This window comes from Meriones unguiculatus, chromosome 3 (assembly GCF_030254825.1).
Source record: "Meriones unguiculatus strain TT.TT164.6M chromosome 3, Bangor_MerUng_6.1, whole genome shotgun sequence".
NCBI classification, from domain to species: Eukaryota; Metazoa; Chordata; class Mammalia; order Rodentia; family Muridae; genus Meriones; species Meriones unguiculatus.
The window spans coordinates 47,805,166-47,817,215 of record NC_083351.1 but is presented as its reverse complement, the minus strand read 5'-3'; the positions used below and the strand labels follow the sequence as shown (position 1 = coordinate 47,817,215).

The 12,050-nt window shown below is 45.2% G+C and overlaps 1 protein-coding gene and 1 pseudogene across 5 annotated transcripts in view; one reads left to right on the top strand and one right to left on the bottom strand.

The window, feature by feature from the left end:
• Positions 1–12,050, bottom strand: part of Palm2akap2 (PALM2 and AKAP2 fusion) — a 427,758-nt gene that overhangs the window by 142,560 nt on the left and 273,148 nt on the right. The window lies entirely within an intron of this gene.
• On the top strand, positions 6,491–6,890 carry LOC110541263 (small ribosomal subunit protein eS8-like; annotated as a pseudogene).

Below are 12,050 nucleotides of genomic sequence, written 5' to 3'. Positions count from 1 at the left end.
CCTCTCCTAAACTCAGGAACTGTGTCCCCTTGTCCTTATTGTGAACTGAAAATGGAGAAGTTGGTAGTTAAAGACAGCCATGTCTCCAGCAGTGGAAAGAGCCTGCCTAAAAGGGAGAAAGGCAAGGGGTCAGCGGGATACCTCTGGAATCTGGAATCTAGAATCTCTGGTTAGTCATGCTCAAGCCCTGGTTAGTCATAGTGCCCAGCTGGCTTTTTGCCCTTCCTGTCATCAGGCTGTGTAAGTTAATAAACACCCCTTTTTTTTCCAGACCAGTTCAAATTTGGTTTTGTGTCCCGACATATACCTGGTCTCCCCGTGGAGTCAGATAATCACAAGGAAGTACATGATCATTCTGCACCTCCCTTTCATCAATATTTGAAGTCTGAGTGATCTGAAAGGCACATGTAGCCTTGAGGAGAGGTGGTGGAGCAGGCGAACAGGTCTGCCCAATTCTGCGAAAGCACATCATGGGGGTGGGGGGAAGGCTGTTAAAGTCCACACAAACAGAAAGCAGTAAGAGGCCAGATCAGTTCTAGTAAAAGTTGGAGTTGAAATTAGAGTAACTTAATTCCAATAAATAAGTCTGGAGGTTGTTCCTATAAAAACTGTGTGTGTAGGTGTGTGAGCGTGTGTGCATGTGAGTTTGTTGTGTGTATGAGTATGTGTGAGAGTGTGTGTCGTGTATATGCGTGTGGTGTGTGTGAGTCTGTGCATGTGAGTTTTTATGTGTGTGTGATGTTTAAGTGTGTGTGTCTGAGTGTGTGCGGGTGCACCTATATTTAAATACCCATGTTGGCTGCTCTGTTCTACCACTCTCTGCTTCTTTGAGGCTGAGTCTCTCATTGAACCTGAAGCCGACCTTTTTCTGTTGCTGTGATAAAACACTATGACCAAGTCCATTTATAAAAGAAAGCATCTGATTCAGCTTACAGTTCCAGAGGGTCACAGCCCATAATGTTAGAGCAAGGCATTGTAGCAGGAACAGCTGTGAGCTCACGACTCAAAACCATAAGCAAGAATCAGCGAGCTCTGGAAATGGGTCCTGGCCCCAGTCACACCTCCTTCAACAAAGCCACACCCCCTAATCCCTCAGAAAAGCTCTATCAACTGGGGAGACCAGGTGTTCAAACATCTCAGCCTGTGGAGCCATTCTCGTTCAAACCTGCATACCATTTCATTTAGGCAGACTGGCCACTGAACCCCTGGCATCTGCCTGTCTCCCCTTCCCAATACTGGGGTTATAGGCACATATAGCCATGCCCACTGTTTTTACATGGTTGCTAGGGATCTGAACTCAGGTCCTCATGTTGTGTGGCAAGTACTCATGCACAGAGTCATCTTGTTAGCCCCCAAAACTTGTTTTGAGAAAGTTTTTTTTATATGTAGATGGCCCATAGTTTGATAATTTTTAGAAATATGACATTAAATCATTGTTCTTTTTTTTTAATTAATAAGCTCTCTTCTTTCACTATTTCCTTCAGGTACCAAACACATTCTGTTTATTCCCCTCCCACTCCTGCCAGGTTCCCTTTTTCTCTACATACTTCTTTCCCATATTCCTGACTTTTTACTGTGTTTTGTTTCCCACAGATTTTAACTCGGGCCTACAGAATCTGTGTGACCACGGATTTGAAACTCTCCATTGGAGTCTGTTGGGCTCCCCAGATGGGCTACAGCCGGATGCCACATTTCCCATCTCATTCAGAATCTGGTTGCAGCCTTCCTAGTTTGCTTTCTGCCGCTATGATCAAATACTGACTAAAACTAACTTTGGGACTTATACCTTTGGCTCCCTTGGTTTCTGGCTATTAAGTTTGGGTTGAACTATGCCACTGACTCCTCTGGGCATCTATCTTGAAGACAGCGGATCTTGGAGCTTCTTAGCCTACCCATTCAAGCGTGAGACAGGCCTTCATCATCTGTCTTTACATAAGCACCCACATTTATCCTATTTTATTATATTTGGGGGTTGGGTCTGGACACTGACTAATACATACAGCTACCTGGATCTAAGTCTGTATGAGCATACAATGTAAACACTTGGGCTTTGCAAAATTATCTAAAATGTAGGTGGACTACCGCCACAACCAAGCTGAGAGTAGAGTGTTTTTCTTACAAAATGTTTTTCTTACAAAAACATTTCTCTGCCGATATAGGAGTCGTCCAGTTTCAGCTGTGGGGCACATGTCTTACTTTCTAAGTGGGCTTTTAAACAATTATATGAAAGAGATTTATTGGATGGAGGTGGAAAGATAGAGAGGAAAAGTAAAGAGAGAGAGATGGTGGGGCCTCCCAGGAATGAAAGTGAAGTGAAGAGAGCAAGAGAGGAGAGTAAGAGACTAAGTGGCTTTTTTTTTTTTCTTCCTCAGCCCACAAGCCATGTCTTTTGATGAGCAATGATTTTCTTTGTCATCACTTTGCTTATAGAGTCAGGTTAATGCTAAGGCCAAAAATGTGGTGGTGGTAGTGGTGATGATGATGATGATGATGATGATGATGACGATTATCACTTTGCAAACCACACCAGGGGTTTTTCTTCCCCTTCTCTTTATCACCCTGCCTTTAAGAGGGACAGGGATCAAGGAGGTGGGAGCAGCTTATTCCATCTAAGCAATCTGTGTCACCATGCTGATTCAAAAGCAAACTAAATCTGGTTTCTCTTTCTCTCTCAGATTGACACTGAGGCTGCTGGGTCTTTGTTTTTGTGCCGGGCATGGTTCTGATCATGTATAAGGCAGAGGTAAAGCCCAGGAGGGATGCTGCAGGGCTTTAGATCAAACACCACAGTAGGAAGCGGGGGAGAGGGGGTAGAGGGAGGGAGGGTATGACCATGCAGGCCTGGTTTGGCAAGTCTTGTGGGCAGAAGGCTGGGCACATGCCCATAGACACTGGTTTCCTGTGAATGCCCTTTAGAAGTCTAGTTTGGGAACTGTTCTCCGCACTGGATCCTCCAGGCAGGACCTTGACAAGAGCCTCATGCTACAGTGTTTTGGCTCTCCTTTCTGTCTTCAGAGCCAGGCCCCTATCTTGGGCCAGTGTGCTTGGGTGTGTGCTTGCTCTGCCCTGCACCCTGCTCATGCCTCACATTTGTCGTCTGATTTTAGACTCTTGCACATCACCTTGTTTCCAAAGTTGGGCACAGTGCCAGGCACACAGCAATTGCTTTATAATTGTTTGTTCAGTGACAACATCTCATATAACCAGTCCTTGAGAAGCTGCAGCCAAGCCCAAAGCTGGTTAAATGCCACCAAATCCAGCTTCAAGCCAGACATTGTGCCAATTACTGGCTACATCTTGGGCACATTAGTTAGTCATGCCAAACCTCAATTGTCTATACTGTAAAGCAGGGATAATGATGCTTGTGTCACAGGGTTATTAGAAGATTAATATAAGACAGTGCTCATGACGGCATGTGACATTATTTTCTGCATCTCTTATGAGAGGATTATATATGCTCATCCGAAGCCAAGAAGCTTTCAGAGCTACTGCGTGGAAAGAGTGTATTGCCCTATCCCTCCCATGCCAGGCCCAATGGAACTTAAAGTAGAAGTGCCATAGCCAAAGCATGAACTATGTGAGTCGTGTGTAGGTCCACCAGTGCTATTTACTCCTCTCTCAAAGACTGCGGCACGTGTCACACAGAGGGATGCCTGCTTCACCCTGAGTCTTAGAATGAAGCCATCTAGAACAGCCATCTAGATCTGTAACCATGCCTATAAAACCTAAAATGTGAGCTTGGTGTGGTGATTCACACTTATAATCCCAGCACTTGGGAGGTGGAGGCTATTTTTTTTTTTTTTTTTTACCACAAAACAAGTTCAAGGTTAGCCTCAGCTACAAAACCAGCAACAAAACAGAAATGTGAAAGAATTATAAGCAATAACACCCCATGGCTGGAGCTATCTATTACAGTGGCAGAGAGCTGACTGATGTGAAGTGCATGACACAATACAGGGGGCTCTGGGAAAGCTGGCATGGGCTCATTTTTCTTAACCAACTTCTACCCTGTAAACGTTTCATTTGAAGTGAGGCCCTGAAGTAAGTACAGGTTGTGTCCACCAGCACTCACAGGGTGGCCCCCTTGTCCTGAAGAATTCACCCTTAGCCCAAGGACAGACCTGTAACCAGTGAGCTGGGGGGATGGCAAGGCTTTCCTTATCTGAAGAGGAAAGAAAGAATTGTAGATATGAAGGAGAGATGAACTCTGGTGAGTGTGAGAGGAGGCAGTTGGAAGCCTGTCCTAGAAGGATGAGTAATTTTTTTTGTAGGAGGGCATGGCAGAGAGCATTTCAAAGAACAGGACATTCAGGACAGGGAGATGATCTAGGCTGCAGCAGGGATCAATGCAATGAGCCACATGCCTGGAAGTCTGGGTTGAAACTCAAATTTACAGCAGGCAAACCCTATCTTAAAATAATCTTGTTTTACCCTTTTAATGTACACACACACACACACACACACACACACACACACACACACACGGTTGTACAGGGTACATGATACATGTAGCCCAGGCTAGCCTCAACTAACTATATAGCACAAGATGACCTCTATTCCTTAATGTTTCTACCTTCAGAGTGCTGGAATTACAACTATATGCCTGCCCATTTCTGTAATGGATATAGCTTAATTTGGCACTCAGGAGGCTGAGTTCTATGCCATTCTGGGCACTGTGAGACCCTTGCTCAAAGCAGTAACAACAGCAACAGCAAAGCTCCAAGTAGCCTGAGGCTTGGGAAGTAGTTTATCAGACAGCAAGGAGATCGCTCCTTTTTTTCTTTCTTTTTTTTTTTTTTTGTAAAGAAGAGTTAAGAATAAATATGAACTAAGCATAGCTAAAGAGACAAAGCTAAAGGATGAAATCCAATTGCAGATAAAGAAACAAAGCCATTCACTGCTTAAGCTATTTATAAGAAGCATCATCTAGGATCTACAATGATTCTGGACATTTGGGCAAGGTCATCGATTGAAAATCCCCACCCGTCTAAACTTTTGTTTTGTTTGTCTGCTACTTTGTTTGGAGCTATATATAGTCTAGGCTGAGCTCGAACTTTCTATGTAACTCAGGCTGGCTGGAACTTTCTATGTAACCCAGGCTGGCCTGGAGCTTACTGCAACCCTCCTGACTTAGCCCTCCAGAGAGCTGGAGTTACAGGCTTGTGTCTCCATCTCTGGCTACTAAAATTTCTCTTTTAAGGGAAGTTCATGTTTTCTTTTGCCTGAGGTATATGAGTAGACACTTGCTAACTCAGACTGTCTCTGCACACATCCAGACTTTAGTCTTGGAGGGCCCGTGAAGGCCAGGACCACAGCCCTGCTGAGAAGCAGTGGAGGTAGGCCTTCAAGATAAGCATGGCACCTTCCTTTGCAGACCCTGGGTTGAGGGACATTAAGAACAACTGAGACCTGTTTCTAGTACTGGAAGACTTGGTGTTTCTTGCCCATAGGTGTGTAGGCTAAGATGAGGACCTGTCATCCACTGTGGTTGATATTTAGGAGTGAGAGTGACTGAGAAAGGCACTAGAAAGCGAGACAGAAGAGGAGGCTGTTCAGGAGGGTTGCAGACCCTGAGGCAAGACAGCAGACAGAATAAGTGGATCCTTTTGGCCTGGACCACCAGATGTGGACCTGTAGGGACTTCGCACTGGCTGCTCCTTTAGTCTAGAATATGCTCTCTTTCTTTTTTTTCCTTCCTTCCTTCCTTCCTTCCTTCCTTCCTTCCTTCCTTCCTTCCTTCCTTCCTTCCTTTCTCTCTTTCTTTCCCTTCTGCCAGAAGTAAGGGAAATGACTCCTTTTGGTAGAGGGGAACTGGCTTCAGAAGTTCCTGTATGAGACCTGAGGAATGCTGGCTTTTATCTCCCCACCAGAAATCCTTCTATGTTTCAGGTTGACCTCATTTCTAGATTCATGAATAGCCTGTGAGGCCTAACACATGCACAAGGGCACGTCCATGCCTCTTGAGAAGGCCTCACTAAAGATGAGATGTTCCAGCTGACATCTAGAGATGAGGAAGGCTGCCAGGCCAAGAATATTCCAGACTACAGCAGGCACGGTGGTGCACACCTGTAATCACAGCACTCAGGGAGGCAGAGGCAGGCAGATTTCTGAGAGTTCCAGGCCAGCCTGGTCAACAAAATGAGACTAGGACAGCCATGGCAGCACAGAGAAACTCTGGCTTGAAAACAACAACAACAAAAAGGCCATAAGATCTGCCTGCCCCTGCCTCCCAAGTGCTTGGATTAAAGGTGTATGCCACCACTGCCCAGCTCCTCTTCCTTTCTTGCTATTCTCTATTCTCTGTCTCTTGCTATCCTGCTACATTCACTATTCTTTTCCACTCCTCCCCTTTCCTAGCCCTGAGCATGTCCAATCTGTTTCTCTTACCCTCTGCCCTGGCTCTTCTAGATAGCCCTGGATATCTTCTTTCTCTTATTCACAATAATGGAGAAACTGGACCATGAAGCTTCTTTCCAGCCAGCACTGAGCGATGGGCATATGTCAGGACAACTGGCACAAATACTGCAAGACCGGGGGTAGGAGAAAGCCCTACCAGAAGCAGAAGTGTGAGCTGGGAAGGCCTGCTGCCAACACAAAGATTGGCCCTCGTCGTATACACAGTCTGAGTTCGAGGAGGCAATAAGAAGTACCAGGCCCTGAGACTGGATGTGGGGAACTTTTCCTGGGGCTCTGAGTGCTGTACTCTCAAAACAAGGATCATTGATGTTGTCTACAATGCATCCAGTGATGAGCTGGTCCGCACCAAGACCCTGGCGAAGAACTGTACTGTGGTTGTTGACAGCACACCATACCAACAGTGGTAACCTGGGCCTGGGCCTAGAGAAGGGGGCCAAGCTGACTCCTGAGGAGGAAGAGATTTTAAACAAAAAACTATCAAAGAAAATTCAGAAGAAATATGAGAGAAACAAACAAATAAACAAACAAAAAAAAAACAAAAAATGCAGTCTCCTGGAGGAGCTGTTCCGGCAGGGCAAGCTTCTTGCTTGTATTACCTCAAGCTACCAGGCAAGAGTGGCCTTTACTGAGCCCCCTCACACACAGCATCTACGAGTGCATATCTGTTTGCATGTATGTATATTGTGTTTCTGCATGCTCACGGTGTCTGAGGGTGTGCAGGGATGGTCTGTCAGGCTGGAGGTCTTTGCATTTAACAACCCTATAGTGTCTTTCTGTCACTGTCTTCTCTGAGTTTATGTCTCACTACTGATGCCAAGCTCCATAGTATTGGAGCCAAGACACGAGCTAGGACATTCTATGAAAAGTGGGGGATTGTGTGAAGGCACTGAAAGAGATCCTGAGGCAGACAATCTCATCACTGGCTAGCTTACACTATGCCTGACAAGACAGCTTTTCTTGATCCCAGCAGACTACTGGGAAATAACCTTGGTCGGCCCTGACAATCACATGAGACGCTCGTGGGCTCCCTCCCTAATTTATTTGTGCTGGCTGTGGAGCTGGGAGCCAGTCATAACCGGTAGATGCTGGAGTGGGTACAATGTGGATATTCCCACACCCCATGAAGGGTACAATCAGACTTCCCAACTAGGCAGAAAAGGGGGACTTTTGTCTTGGGAAATCCCTGCCTCCTTCCTGCTGCTGCTTAGCTTGAAGTCCCCAGGGAAAACCCCCGGGAGCTGTAGTTGCTTCAGTTTCAGCTGGAAATGGGAAACAGAAAGCTGCATTAAGTGAGACAACATTGTAACACACCGGCCACTATCCACTTTCAATTTCTCTTGAACTCCTGTTTCAGTTTCTATTTACTGCAAGCTGAGAGGTTTTACCAGGCCTCCCTTAGTGACTGAGGCTCCAGGACAGGACAGGTCCCTATTGCTCTGATGGCCTCCAAACAAGCCTGAAGTCAAAGCCTGTGTATTCTGAGGGCTGACTGTTTATTATTATCCCTTTCTCTGAGAGAAGTGCCCAAGAAGCTAGGTCTGGGCAGGTCTGCAGAATTGCAGGTTTCTTCTTCAGATTCCAGTCTCTCAGTCCTAACCCCATTATCACCCATCAGGCCATCTATCCATCCAACCAACCAATAAACGTTTATTGGGTCCCTTTTATGTATCAAGTGCTTTGCTGGACACAGAGCCTTCTGAAGAGAAAGGTTATATCCTGTGGTCACAAAGTGTGTCACCTAGTGCAGATCGTCAGCACCTAGATAAGCCATCCAGCCTGTTGAAGCAGAGACTCACTTCCCTACTGTGACATATCAAGCCACTCACTTAAATATAACTCTGGTAGACAAGTCTGTAAGCTTTCTGTTTTGTTACAGCTTTTTTGTTTGTTTGTTTTCTTTTTTGTTTTTCAAGACAGGGTTTCTCTGTGGTACAGCCGTGCCTGTCCTGAATCTTGCTCTGTAGACCAGGCTGGCCTCGAACTTACTGAGATCCATCTGCCTCTGCTTCCTGAGTGCTAGGATTAAAGGCATGTGCCACCACCACCTGGCTGTTACATTTTCCTAAGCAGTCCTCTTTAGTGACTTGAAGACTTGTCTACTTTTTTACACTTCTCCCTTTAATGAAGTGTCCAGTTGCTTTACCCTTGCCCATGGGTGGCCTTAGTGACTGTCTCACAGCATGCAGAATGACAGGAGTGATGTGGGGAGACCATGGAAGTTGGGTAAAGCTTCAAGCTTGGCTTTCTCCCTGGACAGCTGCTCAGGGGACCCAGCTGCTGAGCTGCAAACAGCCCCTTGCCATGAGAGGATGCCATGGGTAGAGTTAGGGAGGAACTGTAATTGACAGCCCCAGCTGAGTTTTCTGCCAACAGCCAGCATCACGTAGCCGACCTGAGAGTAATGAAGCCTCCAAGGTGTCTATAGTCCCAGCTACTGCCTCTCCATCTTAGGAGAGACCCCGAGTAAGAACTATGAGTGATGTCACCAACAGCAAGGATCACAAATAAGATCAGTCTCAGAATCCGCAGGGCATTGGCTCCAGGACTTTCAGAGGATATCAAATTCACTGAAGCTCAAGTTCCTTGTATACATAGCATGGAATTTGCATATAACCTACATATTATATTTTATACAGTACAATCACTGTGCCATACTCTGCTCATTGCTATGTCATGCTATGAGCATATTCTTTAGGGAACGATGAGGAAAAAGTCCAGTACACATCCACATTTCCTTCCAAATATTTTCAGTACAACTTGGGTGGTTGCAGCCACGGCTGTGGAACTCATGGGGGTGGAGGGCCGATTGGAACTGTTTGTGCTTTAAGTCATCACATGTGGGTAACTTGCGCTATAGTCTAAGATAACAGAACATCGCTTGGTCCCAATGACTTTGCTGTATGAGGACAGGCCAGTGTCCTAGCAGAGTTAGGCTTCCTGGAAGTCTGTGAGGGATGCAGACCTTGAATCTATCTTGGAGCAGACCAGCCAGATTCTGCATTTGCATAAGAGTCCCAGATACTTCCCATGCTGACCAAAGCTTGAGAAGTACTTACTGCTGGCGGGTGGGGAGGTTTATATATTTTTTTTTCCAGTACCTTATCTTTCTTTTTTTTTTTTTTTTTTTTAATCCACAGCTAGAGAAAAAGCCCAGTGGTTAAGAGCACTGTCTGCTCTTCCATTCCCAGCACCCACAGCAACTCAACTTCTCTCTCTAGAGATCTGCCTCCCTCTTCTGGCCTCTGAAGGCAGGCACATGCAGTCAAGGCACCCATGTGCACAAAGTAAACAAGTACATAAATTAAATTTTAAAAAATAAAAACAATCCAGACACACAAAACAAAGTAACACACATCAACACACCTGCCTTGCTTCCCACTGCCACTTCCCAAATTTAACAGATTCAAAACAGCAAGCACGGATTCCGTGTTGAACACTCTCTTAATTTCTCTTCCTGTTGCTATGACAAAATTCTCCCACAAAAGCAATTTAAGGGAGAGAGGTTTGTTGTGGTTCATAGTTCCAGGGTATATTCCACCAAGGCAGGGAAGCTGATGTGGTCAGATAGAAGCAGGTGGTGATAGCACAGCCCCAGCAAGCCACTGAGAGCAGTCAGTGTCTTGCTGGATGAGTCCATTTATACAGCCCAGGCTCCTCCACTCAGGGAAGAGTCCTGCCCAAAGGACCTACATTATTCTCCCTACATCAATTCCTGCAATCCCCACATCTGTGACATGAGAGGCCCATTTCTCAGGCAATTCTAGACTTGGTCGGGCTTGACAATTGACACTAACCATTAACAGATACTACGCTAAGTTCGTTCCAACTATAACTCATTTAACCTTCCTAGCAGCCTGATGAGAGAGAGGCACCAGCATGTCATGAATCCTTATGTTAAGGATGAGGAAGCTGAGGACAGAGAGCTGCATTACCCACATAAGTTTTGCAAGTTCATAAGCAACAGTGGTGGTAACTCGATGAGGGTCCTGTTTCCAGGCTTCGGCTGTCCTGCTTCTAGGCATTTCCCCCCCATAGGATAAATCCATCAAGTCTCCTTTGGTCCACAGTGGCCCCATGCTAGTTGCATCTAGGATACCTGGCTGCCCCTCAGGCTCTAGTCACACCTTAGTTTGCTTCTGCGATGGCGAAGCTTACTCTTTCTGCAGCCTCTGCCTCCTACATTCTTCCTGACCACATCCTTTCTGTTCTAGGGCCTTTGCTCTGCCTCACAACCAAACAGGTCAGCTTGGACTCCAAAGCCCTTGAGGTCTGGCCTCTTCTCTACTATCCACCAGACATCAGACTAGGGCAGAAAACTCATCACCAGGTCTCTATCAGAACACACTCAGCTTTCCACATTGTCTCTTGCCTGAGTTTGCCTCCTCCCTTGCCTGGTCTCATTTTACAAATCCCATCACAAACACCAAACCTTTGGCAAATTCTTCCTATACAAGTATGTGCTCATAATCCAAACTTAATGCACATTTGATAGCATCTTAACATACTCTTTAACTAGCTTTATGTTTAAAGTTCAATAGTATTGAATATATGCATACTTGAACTTGAGGTACAACTATAGTCATGACCCATTCCTGGAACTCTCCCTTTGTTCCAAACAGAATTAAACACTAATTTCCCATTCCTCCCTTAGTCCTTGGCAACCTCTCAGCTACTTGTCTGCATGACTTTTATCAGCCTGAGAAACTCACATATATAGAACTATACAACATTTGCCTTCTTCCTAACTGGATCATTTAATTGGTATAATTTGCCAATGTCCATACTGCAGTATAGCTCAAGATTTCATTCCTTCCCATGGCTGAGTGATATTCTACTGTGCTGACATATCATATTTTGTTATAGCTATCTGCTGATGGATATTTGAGGGTTTTCCCCATCATTTGACTATTTGGAAGGATACTGCAATGAACAATATATCAGTATTTGTTCAAATTTCTGCTTTCAATTATTTTATTATTGTTGTTATTTTGAGAGAGGATCTCCTGTAACCCAGCTAGCATTCAACAAATGCCCACCTCCTGGGTGGGTCCCATCTAATTAGATCTGATCTTCCTTTCTTTCTTCCTTTCTCTCTCCCTCCCTCCATTCCTTCCTTCCTTCCTTGCTTCCTTCCTTCCTTTCTTTTTTTCTTGGTTTTTCAAAACTAAGTTTCTTTGTGTAACAGACCTGGTTGTCCTGGAACTCACTTTGTAGCCAGGCTGGTCTCTAACTCATAGAGATCTGCTTGCCTTGCCAAAGGTATGTGCCACCATGTTCAGATCTGGTTTTTCAAGAGAACATTAAAAATATGGGAATGGTTGGTTACTGCAAAGGAAAACCAAACTAAACCAAGATCCTTGTATGAATCAACTTAGTATGGCCCAGATCTACCCTTGAACTTAAGGTTGTTATTTATTCCCAGAGAAATAATCTGACCATCCACAGTCTGGCCTTCAGCCATTTCTTCAGTCCTTTCAGAGTCCTTAAGTCCTACCCTATCAGACTACTGAATATAGGCCAAGCTCAGGCTGCAGTACCTACTTCTGCCTGGAATGTTCTTTCTTGAATGTGCCACCACACACCACTTAAAATATTCTTAACTGAAGTCCTGCGATGTGGGCACTGTTTTCATT